A 17017-nucleotide genomic window follows, 5' to 3' on the forward strand; every position below is an offset into this window, starting at 1 on the left:
GTTATAGGTTATACTTTAGTGTGTAATTAACTCTCCTCTTGTACTCCGTTTTTATCATAGTGGATTTGGGTTGATGTGATTGGCCCCGCAGACGTAGGAGTGAGGCTCCGAACTGCGTGAACATATCCTGGTGCATGCTTTCTTTTACTACTATTTATTTTATGTTCGTTCTTATATCTGGAGTATGTTTGCATCTAGTCCAGCTTTATAATTGAAATAAAATTAAAGTGCTTAAAGATAAATCTTGCATTCAAGACTCACGTGCTTTTTGAATTGGTATCATAGCCCGGGGACTTAAATTACTAGTCTAACCGATCTGGCTATCACGTGTTTTTTGAACTCAAGATCTCAGCATCTGTACATCTCTTTGTTTATCTGGTTTACTTGTTGCTCACTGTGCATTGAGTCTTACAGAATGGAACGACATAGAGCACCTCCTGAATTAACAGGTGACAACTATGCGTACTGGAAGGCCCGCACCAAAATGCATCTACGAGCTCAAGGGGAGAGGGTCTGGAGGGCTGTTCTTACTGGTTGGTCTCATCCTACCAAAGATGGAGAAAATACATGAGATCCTCCAGTCCTCAAACCAGAGGCAGAATGGACAGAGACTGAGATGACTACTGCAAACTACAATCATAAAACGTTAGACACTATTTTTTCTTTAATGCATGGGAGTCGGTTTACTATTATTGCAGGGTGTGATTCGGCTAAAGAAGCTTAGGATGCCTTAGAAACTACCTATGAAGGAACCGCATCGGTTAAACAATCCAAACTACAAATGGTTCAAACCGACTTTGAAAATCTAAAGATGAAAGATGATGAAACCATAGTGGATTTTCATGCTCGAATACAAGAACTAGCCAATAGGGCAAGCATTCTAGGTGAACCAATCACTCAAGAAAGACTTGTCAAAAAGATTCTTCGCTCACTCCCTCCAAGATTTCGAATGAAAGTTACAGCCATTCAGGAGCACGATGGATGGGAAAAGAAAACAGTACAACAATTGATGGGAAGCCTACAAACTTATGAGATGGAGATCTTAGGCGGACCTGACACAAAAGGAAAAATCGTAGCCTTTACTGTCGAAGACGCTGGAGTAGTTTCTGATCCAGATGAGGTAAGTAACGATCCAGTGGTCTTTTTAACTAAAAGTTTTTCTAAATTGTTGCAACGGGTTAAACAACGACAAACTGGAAAATTTGGCAAGTTTCAAGGTCAAAGAGGACCGGGGTCAAGTACTAATCGAAACAATCAAAAATCTAACTCGTCCAACCAACGACCAGGGGCTCCTAGAAACTCTCTATCCAAAGACAAAACCGGAGGCAAAGGGATCAAATGTTATGAATGTGAAGGGTATGGTCATGTGCAGGCTGAATGTCCAACCTATTTGAGAAGAAAGAAGTCAATGAAAGTTGCCCTTACCTGGAGTGATGATGATGAACCGGAAACTGATCCAGGATCCGATCCAGATGAGATCTCCGGAAACTTTGTTGCCTTTACAGCTCTTACAACTACAGTGCCTGACTCTACAACTGGCGAAGAATCAGAAATTGAAGAGTATGTGTCATCAGAAGATCAAGATTTACCTGCTCCTTCATTTGAAGTAGAATATAAAAAATTGTATGCAAAATGGGAAATTCTTGTAAAAGTTAATAGATCTCTGTCTAGTCAGGTTAGCATTCTAGAAAATGCCAAAAAGGTGTATCTATCTAAAATATCGGACAGGGACAGCATCATTGAAGATAGTCACAAGAAAGAAAAAAATCTCAAACATGAGCTGGACGAGCTCAAGAAGGAACTGGAGCATTTCAAACGCAAGATACAAATGATGGACAACACATCCACCTTAGACCAAATTTTAGGCTCTGGTCGAAAGACATCTACAAAATATGGGTTAGGCTACTCTGGAGGAAAGGACAAAACTACTACAATTTTCGTCAAAGCCTCAGGCCCTGACTCAGTTTCTGGAGCAGATCAAGATAGTCCAGAAACTAGTATAGCTCAGCGTCAAGTCAAATTTGATCCAAGAAAAACATCAACCAAGGTTAGATGGTATAATCCTATATGTCATTACTGCAGGGTACGCTGACATACAAAACCGGAGTGCTTTTACTTCTACAAAGACCAACGTTTTGAGAAATACACAAACAAGACTATCACCCCATTTGTCAAGCAAATTTGGGTGAAGAAAAGTGACTTTGTATGCCACGTCTCTTTCCACTCTATGAGTACTAACAGAAAAGAGAGATGGTACTTTGATAGTGGATGTTCGCGTCATATGACAGGTGATGCTAAGTTTCTAAACAATATAAAGGGGAGTACAGGAGAAGTAACCTTCGGCGATGGAGTTAAGGGTAAGATCACTGGAATTGGCACCCTAAATGTCACAGGACTACCCAAACTCAAACAAGTTCTCTTGGTGGAAGGACTGCATGCAAATCTGATAAGTATCAGCCAATTATGTGATCAGGAATGGAAAGTCTGCTTTACAAAAGACAGCTGCAACGTCACAGACTACCAAAAGAACTGTGTCATGGAAGGTAAACGCTCTTCTGATAATTGCTATATACTTACTAATGATTCTTATTGTTACAAGTCCAGCATAAAAGAATCAAAACTATGGCATCAAAAGTTAGGTCACTTAAATTATCGCTCACTTGAAAAGTTGATCAAGATTGAGGGTGTACGAGGTCTACCTAATATAAAGGTAGAAACAGCCGGAGTATGCAGTGCTTGTCAAGCTGGAAAACAAACTAGAGCAGTGCATACCTCTCAAAATATGATTAATACCACACACTGCTTAGAACTCATTCACATTGACCTCATTGGTCTTACCCGAACAGAAAGCATTAGAGGTAAAAGGTACATTTTAGTTTGTGTCGTCGATTTTTCTCAATTTTCGTGGGTAAGCTTTCTCAGGGAAAAATCAGAAACTTTTGAAGCCTTCAAAGCTCTAGCCCTAAAACTCCAAAAAGAAAAAGATGAGCCAATCATACGCATTAGAAGGGATCATGGACGTGAATTCGACAATCAAGTGTTTGATGATTGGTGTGCATCGGTTGGTATCTTTTATGCATATTCAGCACCTAAAACACCACAACAAAACGGCGTTGTAGAAAGAAAGAATCGGACGATTCAAGAGATGACTCGGGTTCTTCTGAATGCAAAAGATTTTCCTCAGAGATTTTGGGTTGAAGCAGTAAGTACTGCTTGTCACACGATAAACCGAGTATATCTACGACCTGGAACGCATCACACTCCATATGAAATATGGAAAGGTAAGAAGCCTAATATTAACTATTTTCATATTTTTGTCTCACGGTGTTTTATCTTGAAGGACCGAAACCCAACTGGAAAATTTGAGCCTAAAAGTGATGAAGGGTATTTCATTGGGTACTCAACGAATAGTCGTGCCTACCGTGTCTACAACAAAATTACAAAATCCATCATGGAATCGGCAAACGTGGTGGTTGATGATCAACCTGAGGAAATAACCGAGGTTATAAGAGTCTCTGACCCAAAAGTTACTCCAGAACCTGACACAAATAATCCAGAACCCCCTGAAATTGCATCATCAGATTCTACCCCAACTCCTCCAGCTACTAGTCCAGAACCTGGTCCAGAACCAGATGCTGGAGCACTCGAAGGGGCTATCCGTCTTCACAAAGATCATCCTACACAAAATATCATAGGAGATCCATCCTCTAGAGTACGAACTAGAGGAATTAAACGAAATTATCTTGAGCTTGCAGGGTATACGTGTTACACGTCAAAGATCGAACCCAAGACGGTAAAAGAAGCCCTATCTGATGAACACTGGATTAAAGCTATGCAGGAAGAACTCGGACAATTTGAACGTAACAAGGTATGGAATCTAGTCCCTAAACCTGACAGGGTGAATGTTGTAGGAACAAAGTGGATCTTTTGCAACAAGACTAATTCAGCTGGAAACATTGCTCGCAACAAAGCAAAACTGGTTGCACAAGGTTACTCTCAAATTGAAGGTATTGATTATGAAGAGACGTTTGCACCTGTAGCACGTCTAGAGTCTATTCGCCTTCTTCTATGCATAGCATGTGCTCTAGGGATAAAGTTGTTCTAGATGGATGTCAAAACGGCTTTTCTAAATGGATATCTATCCGAAGACATATATGTTGCTCAACCTAAAGGATTTGAAGACCCTCATCATCCTGACCATGTCTACAAACTGGACAAGGCTCTATAGGTGTAAAACAAGCTCCAAGGGCCTGGTATGAAAGGATATCCCAGTATCTTCTCCAGCACGGCTACAACCGAGGGGGAGTCGACAAAACCTTATTTATCAAAAGGTCAGGTAATCATATTACAATTGCTCAGGTTTATGTTGACGATATTATTTTTGGTTCTACTCAAACAGGTGCTACAGATCAACTGGTTCAAGTCATGCAACAGGAATTTGAAATGAGTATGATTGGTGAACTAACCTATTTTCTAGGACTACAAGTCCAACAAACCAATGAAGGGATTTTTATATCTCAAGAAAAATATGCAAAAGGCCTGCTAACGAAGTTTGGACTTGAGTCAGCTAAAGAAGCACGAACGCCAATATCTACAACTACAAAATTAAGCAAAGATGAATCAGGGAAACCAATTGATCTTACTCTATATAGGAGCATGATTGGGAGTCTACTGTATCTAACAGCCAGCCGTCCAGAAATTATGCTTAGTGTTGAAATATGTGCCAGGTTTCAAGCGGCTCCTAAAGAATCCCATCTTAAAGCCGTGAAAAGAATAATTAAATATGTCAAAGGTATTCTCAATTATAGCATTTGGTTTTCGAATGATACTAATCTGAATCTTGTAGGATACAGTGATGCCGACTGGGCCGGAAATGCAGATGATCACAAAAGTACATCTGGTGGGTGTTTCTTTTTTGGAAAAAACTTAGTCGCCTGGCTAAGTAAGAAGCAAAATTCGATATCTCTCAGCACACCTGAAGCGGAATATATAGCAGCTGGTAGCTGTTGTACGCAACTCCTATGGATGAGACAGATGCTTCAAGATTATGGTCTACATCAAGAGTGCATGACTCTCTATTGTGACAACACTAGTGCTATCAACATCTCCAAAAATCTAGTTCAACATTCCCGGACTAAACACATTGAAATACGGCATCATTTCATAAGAGAATTGGTAGAAGACAAGGAAATCAACCTGGAGTACATTTCCACAGAGAAAAACTTAGCTGATCTATTTACAAAACCTCTTGATAACACAAGATTTGAATTACTCCGAGCTGCTCTTGGAGTGTGCAGGTTTTCGACCTAAGTTGTTTTTTTTTTTTTTTTTTTTTTTTAAATAAAACTTTTTGTATTTCTTTTGCTTTGTGTTTGTTTATTTTTTTCAGGTTTAATCCAGAAATTTCTCCAGATCTGCTCTCTGCTCCAGGAAGTTCTCCAGACCGGAAATTAAGCCCTTTGACCGCACTATATGCTTAGAATTATTTATTTATTCTTTCTCTCTCTTGGCTGTTATACACCACCGTCTTCTTCCCCAATTTATAGAATCCAATCCCTAAAATCACTCCCACTTTCCTTTAAACTCTTCTCAAGCTCTCCATCTAAACATTCGAATCCTAGCCTAAATCTTCTACCCAATCGATCCGATTTTATCTATCTCACATATGGCTAGCCATTCTAATCTTAATCCTTTCCTTTTCTACCTTACGGAAGATGAGCGTTTAGATCTCTATCGCCAAATCCTTCGAGGCACAGCTCCGATTTCGGACCTCTCATCTCGCCGGGTTCTTGCAACGCTACTTCGACACCCATCTCTGATGGAGGAATTATCCATGAAAGACTCCAAGGAGATCTTTGCCAGGGCTTCAGGGATCACGGATGACCCATGGCCACTTGATGACTTTTTAGACGAGGAGAATCTTCAGGCAGAGCTTCGGGCTCAGCAACTACGGGCTCAATCTACGGTTTGATTTCTCTATCCTCTTAGGAAGCAATCTCTTATTGCTTTTGCTTAGGCATGCATCACATTTTTGTGCACTAATTAGCGTATATTGCCTTGGTTATGTGTGGTTTGTTTTTGAGATTATTCCTTTGTCTTGCGCAATTAGGATCCCTCGCTGGTATGTCTCTTATGCCTCTGTCTATTCTTGCGTTCACAGGTTCCCTATCTCAACGCTCTGACGAGGCCAATCCAACGATGGCTGAGCACTCACATGATCCGGTCACTGCTATGGCTTCTACTCCAGCTACTGCTCCAGCCACAGATCCAGATTCTGGTGATCCAGCCTCTATTCTAGGCTCTGCTCCGGAGGTATCAATTCATGACATAGTTTCTGAGCCTGAGGATCCATCAGTTCAAGCAACCATTATCTTGGACACCATTGCTAATATGCCAAACTCTGCCCGTGCAAAAACGGCTGTCCTAATTGTCAAAGTGCCTTTTGCTACATCCAAGGCCAAAGGGAAAACCAAAGTTACTAATCCAGATGAAGCTTCAGCTGCACCTGTTCCAGCTCCAGTGGCTAAGAGAAAGCTTCATGTGTCTGATGATGTTGAATTTGTCTCTGAATCTCGTCCTAGCAAGCGTTCTGAACATCGTCCTGCAGGTCTTGCTCTGCGTACACGATCGAGAACTGGTGTGTCTACTCCATCTCCTCCTCTAGCTTCTGCTCCTGCTTCAAAGCCGGCCACATCATCCAGGTCCAAGACCTCTAAGGTATCCAAGGAGACCATGTTCAGACCTATCTTGCTCTCTCCTGCATTGGAAACAGTTTGGCAACAACATTCAAATCGTGACATCTTGGTTGAGAAGAATTTCAGTATTGAGTACCTCATCCGCACGTGCGATATCATTCCTCTTCTTCGGGCTCAAAATCTTCTCCAGGCTATCCAAAATGTGGGATCTTACTCTGCCTGGCTCATTCCGGAATTCTACGCCAATCTCACATCTGATTCTCTCCTGCCGGTCTCTCCACATTATCATCAGGTTTTCCTGCGGGATGTTTCGTATGATTTCAGTCCCTCTATCATAAATACTTATTTTCAGCGTGAGGCGTGTGATGATCTATTTGAGCCTGCTGGGGATTTTCTTGCATCACACCTTACCCACAATGAGATCACAATCTGGCCAAAGGATGGTCTTCCTTCGAATGTCCTTACTGCAGTGTACTTAGTTCTATTTCGGCTAGCTTCTAGCAACTGGATTCCAAATGTATCTGTGCACACTGTCACTAAGAAGATGGCTTCTCTGTTATACAAAGTCAGACATCAACTGCCTATTGATCTTGGTCATCTCATCTACCATCACATTATGAGTTTTGCTAAGAAGAAGGAAGCCAAGATTCATCTTCCTTTTCCAGGTCTTATCACCGGGATTCTGCAACAAGGGCTTCAACTCTACTCCAATGAAGAGCTCTGCCATGTTACTCACAGGACCTCTATGGACTCTCGCATCTTCCAAAGGTCACACTATGATGATCGGGCCACTCTCTCCTCAGTTCCACCTGCTTCTGCTCCAGCTGATCCTCCAGCGACAGGCTCTACACCGACTGCTTCCGTTACTGATTCTGCTTCGACCCTGGCTGTTCTTCGACAACAAGTTACCTTTCTCACTTCACACATTGCTACCATGAAAGATGCCTCTCTTGCCATTCAATCTTCCATCTCTACTGCCGAGGCTCAGCTGCTCCGCACCAATCGTCAGATTGCCTCTATTGAGAGTGCTTCTACTGCTGCTCCTGCTGGTGATGATGAAGACTTGGAGACCTCCTCCTCCTCCACCCAGTCCTGATGCTGCTCTTTGTCCATTAGATTGACAAAAAGGGGGAGTGCACGTAGTAAGGGGGAATGCGTTTTTGTGAACTTAGCCATAAGTGCCAGTGAATAATGTGGTGTGCTCTACCTCTATTTTGCTTCTATGTGTGTTAAAGTGTTGCGCGTTTTGCCTTGACTATGTGATAAAAGCTATGCAGCTATATTATGTGACGTTTATGTGCTCTGTGTCTCCTTGTGCTTTAATTTTCTATGTGCTTGTATGCTTTAATTGTGTTTAAATTCTCTGGCACAACATTGGTTAAGTTTAAGGAGGGTGTGTGTCTAGCTACTCTTGACTAGTGACTAATCCGCTTTCAAGTGTATCGTTTATTCATTTGGCAATTAATTTGTTTATTAAAGCCGATGATATCTTTTAGTAGTTTTGTCAACTAATAGCCAAAGGGGGAGATTGTAAGTGTAAATATATTGCACATTTAAACCTCTTTAATATTATTGACTTAGATTAGTTGTCAAAGTAGTCCTGGATTAGTTGCTGGATTAGTCACGTCGCCTGGAGTAGTTGACTGGATCAGCGCAAGAAAGTAATCCAGGAGGTATGAAGCTTCTTCAAAGTATTTATTCAAGACCCTATCAATGGGGAGATCTAAATCTAATGGAGCAGCCGAAATCAAGGAAGAGAAGAATGCATGTTTTGAGGATCAAAACATCCTTTACAACCTATATATAATGCTACCTTAATTAGCATTCAATTGCGCACTCTTTCACATAGCTTTACTCTGAAAATCTTGGTGCATCTATACCAAATACATATTGTACTGTTGAGTGTGAAGAAAGATTCGTAATCAATTCATGAAGCAATGAAGATCGCCTGCACATCGGATCCACTGGAGTAGGTTCTGGAGTAGTTATAGGTTATACTTTAGTGTGTAAATAACTCTCCTCTTGTACTCAATTTTTATCATAGAGGATTTGGGTTGATGTGAGTGGTCTCGCAGACGTAGGAGTGAGGCTCCGAACTGCGTGAACATATCCTGGTGCATGCTTTCTTTTACTACTATTTATTTTATGTTCGTTCTTATATCTGGAGTATGTTTGCATCTAGTCCAGCTTTATAATTGAAATAAAATTAAAGTGCTTAAAGATAAATCTTGCATTCAAGACTCACGTGCTTTTTCAAGTATGAATTTTGTACCAGAAATATATTATTAACTGTGTATAAACACAAGAAACGGGAAACTGAGAGTCGGTTAAAATTTCAAAATCAAAATGCCGTCGTTTTGATCTAGGGCCCATAATGCTATGTGGACCCTGGTCCTCGATATAAATTGCCATATATTGATGGAGATATTCAATTGTTATGCCATGGACCCAGAGGTTCAAAACGTGCATATGGAATAACGGTTGCTCAGGCAATGATATGTTTTTTGTAATATAGAGTTCAAAAATTGTGAATATTGAGTTATGTAATTTTGTATATTGAGATCTAAAATTGTGAATATAGAGTTCAAAAATTATGAATATAGAGGAACAAATTATGAAGTCAAACGACAAGTTAACGGCAAGGAACAAACCTTTTTTTTTTTTAAAATAAAAAATCAAACAACGTCGTTTTGAAGCAAAACGACGCCGTTTTGAACCTAGGTCCACAACATAATTTGCCGGAGATATTATAAATGGCCTCATAATGTAGACCCGTGGGTTTAAGAACAATCATTATTGTGTGGACCATATTTTGTATATTGCAAAATAATGTACATTCATTACAAAAATAATGTATTTTTAGTATATTAAAAATGTACATGATATTCAGGGGATGTACATTATTTGTATACTAAGTGTACATTATAATGTATAATGTACATTCAGTACACAAATAATGTACATTTAATATATTAAAAGTATACTTTTTGTTATGGTCCACACAACACTATGTGGACCATGGTCCACACAAATTGCCGTCTAAGAACCTAATGCCCAGAATGGTGGGCTTTGACTTTGTCTCACGCCCATTGCATATATTCCTAAATTATAGTTTTGCCTTGGAAATAATTCACAAATCACTATCTCATTATGTACCCATATCTCAAAATTAAAATAAACATTATATAACTAAAAAGGATAGGATAACTAAATAACGTAAACATAATGTTTTCATTACGTAGTTAATCAATGTTTAATTTGTTAAATCAAACAACACATTTTTTGACTTGAATTACATATTGTGAATATAAATTATCAAACCATGGACAGTACTAATATTTCACAAAAATATGTTTTGAAATATAATTGTTTAACACTATGGCCATACCCCCATACATGTTACGTGAATCTGCTATCCACCGTAGTAATAAATTTTCTCTCTCTCTATTTTTTATTTTTCCTTTAGTCACCTGACATATATAAGCAAACTTATGATATGTTTATAAGATTTCACGTATCGAAATAAAGTTGGTAGCATATGAAATGGGTAGAATGAGTATAATGATTGAGTTGCTATTTTGTAGACACGATTAATTTAGTATACAATAATTTTATAAGTTAATGTCACATGGTGTCTTCCGAATATTATGATTTTTCCACGTTTAATCTTAAATTTTCAAATTAACCATATGTGGTCCTTCGACTTTCAAATTTAACTATTCGTGGTCTAAGTTAACTTAGGGCCGTCCCTGGGCATGATTGCCCAGGGCACTTGCATAGGGCCCCCATTGGGGGCCCCAATTAGAGAACAACATATACTATACAGCAGGCAGCGCACTGCCTGCTATATAGTATGTGTATATATATAATTTTTTTTTTTATCAATTGGCCCCCAAATTTGGGGGCCAATTGTTAATATATATATATATATATATATATATATATATATATATATATATATATATATATATATATATATAAGTGTTTGGTTAATCAGTTTTTTTAACTCCAAAAAGCTAAAATTCAAAAAGATGCTCGAAGCAACTTTTTCAATTAGCTTTTGAGAAAAATAAATTATACCAAACAACTATCAACTAATTTACCAATTTTTTTTTTTACAATCGACTAATGTTATCAATTAGTCATACCTTCTAACCAATCAGCTATCAGCTAACATCCATTTACCAAATAGGGTCATAAATTATTTTTTTTACAATTGGGCCCCAAATTTGGGGGCATAATTGTAAAAAAAAAAAATTATATACTTATATACATATATTATATGAGGATTGTCAACCCAGTTACCATTCCAAATGGATGTTCATAGGTTTGAACCCCGGTGGCGGGGGCTTAGATTCTTTGATTTTCTAGAAGTGGTCTGAGTGGAGGTCGTCGGCCGGTAGTATACTGTATACAAGTTTTAAATTTTGAAGACTAAAGTTCTTCATTAAGTAGTTTAATCAGGGTTTGGAGGAGTGGTTCAAGGTGTACAAAAAAAGACTCTTAGATGTAAATTGTAGAGCATTTTATACTCGTAGTGATAGTCACAATCTTAACTTGACTTTTTGTGCATGATATTGCAAATAGTTGTGGCAAATCAAGGGATTCCTTTAAGAGCAGTGCAACGTATTTATACAATTGAACAACTATTATTTATATATATGAAATACTTGAAAAGGGGCCCAAATTACGATGTCGTACCGGACCTCCATTTTTATTGGAACGGCCCTGAGTTAACTACCTATGATCTTTCAAGTTTCGAAATTTAACTAGTCATGATCCTCTTGAAAGGGTCATGGTTGGTTAAAATTTAATAGTTGAAAGACCATGGAGGTTAACTTGGACTACGAATAGTTAAATTTGAAAGTCAAAGGACCATAGATGGTCAATTTGAAAGTTTATGACTAAATGTGGCAAAATCACTATACTCGGAGGACCTCGGATGGTATTAACTCATAATTTTATCCTTTTATATGAGAGTTAATTTCATTTTTTGTCCTAGATTTATAGGTGACAATCTATTTTTAGTCCTTTTTTTTTTAAACATCCACTTTTGATCCTAGTATTATTATGACATGACTATTTTTTTTGTTCTCCATCAACAAAATAGTTTAAACTTTGTCAAATGCAAGAACATTTTAGTCTTCAATTTTGATTTTTTAAAAAAAATAAACATAAAACATATAACAGGTAACCTACTTTATATAGAAAAGATCGAAATGTCATTGTGTTTAATGACATGTCAATAATTTTCTTGATGGAGGACAAAAATGGTCATGTCACAATAATACTAGGATCAAATGAGGATGTTGTGATAAAAAGGACTAAAAGTGGACTGTCACCTATAAATCTAGGACAAAAATGAAATTAACTCTTTATATGACAACATAAAAGGCTTTAAATAGATTTTTTCATATGAATATATAATCAATATAAGACAATAACATTTTTTTTTTCATATGAATGAAACCATTTCCAAATGACGCTTTCATTTTCTTTTACACAGCAAGTTTTGTATGTTTGAATGTTTTGACTTGGTTCAATCACAACATATTAATGCTATCAAATAAAAGTTTTATTACAAATCCAATTCATTATAATTTATAAGAAAATCAACTATATATTGCAATCAATATAAATAATTATGCTTGTTTTAAAAGCTCGCTTGTCTACTTGTCATATACATTATAATAATTTTTTCATATTTGTATAGGATCCGAATTAAAAAAAAGCAATGATATCGTTGAGATATTGGAGAATATATACCAAAATATTTTAATCCGAATTAAAAAAAAGCAATGATATCGTTGAGATATTGGAGAATATATACCAAAATATTTTAATGAACAATACCATGGAGTCTGCAAACATTTCATGTTATTGGAAACTGATTACAAGAAGACATATATTTCATCTTTCTCAATATTCCGCGGTGAGCACATGCTAACCACAGGCCAACAACCGCGGTGGCGTGATGCAGCAGCAGAGTAGAATCATATATGTTTCAAAAAAAAAAAAAAGAATTGTATATACGTACATATATTTAACGTTTTTGTTTTGATTCTAAATTGTAAGCTCTGTCCGAGTTTATAATACATTATTTGTGTGGCACCCAAATTTGAAATTTTATCCAATTATAATACATTAATTTATATAATATCTATCAAAGTATATAACATATCATAAAAGTTTTTAAAGGAAATTAAAATATAAATAATATGCTATAAATATATTATTGAATGGCCATTATCATTGAGGCTTTTCATTTGCCCTATCTTCAACTCCCTCATTATGTTAGGAAATGAAGGGTTGTATTATTTTGTATATATATACATGTTGAAGGATGAATAAGATGAGCCTTTTTGAAGTTCTTATATCATGTGTTCTACTATTCTCTCTGCTCTCCCATTCCATATTGCAATATTGTTTATACATATAATTGGCGCGTTACAGTACAACAATCCCAATAGATTGAGCTAATCAGTAGGCCAAATTACAACACGTTATCAGCACGAGTCTCTATCGTAATCTCCGGCGAACGGTACCATTGGTTCATTTTTCCTGTGCATTTTTGTTTTTGAATCATATGACATTGTTTATATATAAATATTATGTGTATATATGGCTATGAGTTTGGTTTGGGACCTTCAATTATTGTTTCTATGAAATGAGTGATAATTCTTCATGTTTGTTAACAACTTTTTAGTAATGAACTCATCATCAAGATATGGTTAAGAATTTAGGTAAATATTTGAATTTGTAAATACATATTATTTATCCAAATTCTCTCAATTCATGTATATGAGTTAGATTCTACATATGTCATGATGCTTTGAAATGGTAAATACACGTGGTTATATATTAAATTGTATGTATATACGTGCAAATGTAAATGTGTTCATTTGTATATATACATATGGGTTAAATATACATGTGTTTGATATTTACAAGTGAAACAATGATTCTTGCACTATTCTCCATTATTGGAATTTACTATATTCACTTAAAATGACTTCATGCCTTACGAAAAGATAATATTTACTATATTGATCATGTAGATTGATTATGTACTATTCCCCATTTTTGGCATTTATGCTTCTTTTGAAAAATACACATAAACTGACTACATGGAGAAGTATGAATCTATATGAGAACATGTGAAATATTCTCTTTTCACATTCTATTGGAAATCTGCTTACAAGACATGTTTTTCACATGAATATCAACTACTGTTTCTGTAAGTATAAGTTGCATCAAATGATGATCTTGTAGATCATACCTTTCATTGAAAATGTGAATTTATTAAGATCACTTATGATTGCAGCAGTTAGTTAGCTTGGGCTCTTGATATTGAAATATATTCGGCATCTAAAGAATTGAGCCAAGTTTTTTGTTGCTAAGTCACAGAGCACTAATGCCTAGAAGGCACAAGCTCTCATTTCCATGCGTCACCACGACCTTAAAAATGAGTATCTGATTGATAAAAAACCCCTTGAATTAATGGAAGTCCTTGAAGGACTATTTCGACCAGAAGTCATCAAATGTTCTTCCTCAGACACATTTTGACTAGTTTAATCTCATGTTTAATTTTGAGATTATAATGTAATTCAGCGATTAACTATAATTTAGCTATGTACAAAATAGTCTCGCAAGTGAAACTCTAAACAAGAAGTTTCAGAGAAATATTTATTTGGAAAGACATTGCCAACTTTTCATGCGAGTAATTTGTACTCCAGCAGTAGTACAAGACAACAAATTATGAGAAGCATTCTAAGCTGATTTTAGCACTCCTTGTGGCTAAGAAACATAACTAGTTGTTGATGAAGAATCAAAATGCATGTCTGGTCGGTTTTTGCACAGGTGCCTGAAGCACATAATGTTACCTAGTTGAGCAACTTTATAAGGGGTTGCAGTCGAAATTATAACCGGTGTGATATGAGTTTCGAGCTCAGAATAAGAAACAAAGTGGTCAATATATTCAAGGATGACCAAACTCATCGAGGCAAAATCCTAGCCAGAAGCAGGTTTGCTAACAATGTGGGTGCATTTGGTCGTCGAAGAATGCGCATCATCTTGATGATTTTAGGTAATTTTCCGGAAGCAAATACTGTGATACATGATGATAATGAAATGATGAGGTATTGATGAAGAAATGATTGGTGTCATGATAATGTTTGGGTAATTCATGAAAATATATTCATGGATAAAAAGGTTAGTTTATGCCTGAAGCATGAAGCATCCGAGAAGTTAACTCATGCTTGAAGCATCTGAGAAGTTAGTTTTTGCCTGAAGCACTCGAAAAGTTAATTCATACCCGCAATAACTGATTGCGTAACCGAGTAGTATATACACTCCATATGTGTTTTGAGTGCAAAGTTATTTTTTTGGATGCAAATTATTATGAGGGCAATGTGATTTTACTTTGCTGATTTTACTACTTGGATTAAATATTCGAAATTTACTATTCGGGAAGTTTACTCCTCAGAGTTACTTCTCTTAGTTTGCATGCTTATTTATGGAATATTTTCTCATGCATGCAACATGACTCTCATATGAAATTGACTGGTTGCTAATTCAAGATTGAATTATTATCAATCCTGGAAGAATTGCTATTATCAACAAATTATGAGAATCTTCTTTTGACTAAATTTATGATGTCAACATGACTAAATTCTCTCAGAATATGGCTTAGTGCAATTTTGTGTTGTTTAAGGAGTGATATACTCCTTTATAAAAATGATCTTTGACTTATTGTCATACATGATATGATTGATTTAGATGTTATTGGTTTGGAAGATAGAAGCGAATTATATCATATCAATTTGCCCGAAGAAAACGAGAGAATGAATTATATCATATCAATTTGCCTGAAGCAAACGAAGGAATAAATTATTTCATATTAGTTTGCCCGAGGCAAATGAGGGAGTGAATTATATCATGTGAATTTGCACGAAACAATTCCCAAACCAGTGAGTGACCTAATGTAAAGTTCAGGATAAGGATTTTTAGAAGATCTTGAAGATCTATTTTATTTGACAAGCTTCAAACTTCCTTATGATTGTTGTGTACCCTTATAATATCATTTGTTATGTACGCTTTCATATCTGATTATATATGTTACTCTTAGATGATTGCATATATGGTTTGGGTACTTCATATGTTGCGATATATTTTTAAAGTGCGTCACCTTGGGCAATTATATATTTTCTTGTTGGGGACATCAGTTTTATATGTTATTGTGGTTATCACAATTTAACCTACTTCATATCATAATTATTCCCCCTAGAACCTAGTACGTGGTATAAAATCAAACATTTCCCATCTGCGTTTTATTCACAGTGTGCAGTCGTTTTCCTATATCACCACCATAGCGTACCTTTGTGGGCATGTATATATTGATTATAAACCTCCGTCTGTTATTTAAATTCTTAGAGCCCATGATAAGGGATCAATATATAATTAGGTACGCTGATTGCACACTTTATGAAGATCATTTCAAGGCATTAGGGGGAGATAAGAGCTCAAATTTAATAGAATGCCGAGAAAGTCTATGGATGATTGATGAAAAAGATCTTCAATATTTAAATCCACGTACTAGGTAGACTGAACTAGAAGTTCAGAAGAAGTAAACTGAACTAGACGTTCAGAAGATAATTAATCTGTCAATATATATATTGATCATACAAAGAGTGACTAGGTCCTACATATTTTTCCCAACTTGGACCATATGTATCTACCAATGCTCCTTGACGCTAGAAGCGTGTAGACATGTTGGTATAATCCGCGGAAAGCTAAATCTAGTAGAAAATGGTGTCACTCTTGAAATAGCTTAAAGAAGTATGTCCTGAAGACATTCGTCCAGAAGGCGAAAACCCTAGTAAAAATTTTAGGTGCACCCAAAATCGTAATACTGGGGATGCGGAACGACAAGATAAAAATATCTTTGGGAAATGTCAAGAGTCTGGTTGAATTAGAAATTGTCATTATTTTATATATATGGGAGAAATTTATGAAAAATGTTATAGTTATCGACAACAGAATTGCCTTTATGAATTGTTCTCATTATATGAGAATCTGGATCCAGAGCTAGGCACCAGTTGTGCCTTGGTATTTTTTATGTATAATGGCGCAATTAAGGCATGTACAGCTTAGCTCGCTAAAACTGTATTCTCTTTATAACACGTACACCATTTAATGTTAACCCTGTAGGTTACAAATGGGTGTTTGTACGAAAGAGAAATACAAACAATATGGTGGTATGATATAAAGCGAGACTGGTAGCTTAAGGGTTTTCGCAGAGATCCTGAATTAATTTTGATCAA

The sequence above is a fragment of the Ipomoea nil genome, unplaced genomic scaffold, assembly GCF_001879475.1.
Source record: "Ipomoea nil cultivar Tokyo-kokei standard unplaced genomic scaffold, Asagao_1.1 scaffold0666, whole genome shotgun sequence".
Lineage (NCBI taxonomy): Eukaryota > Viridiplantae > Streptophyta > Magnoliopsida > Solanales > Convolvulaceae > Ipomoea > Ipomoea nil.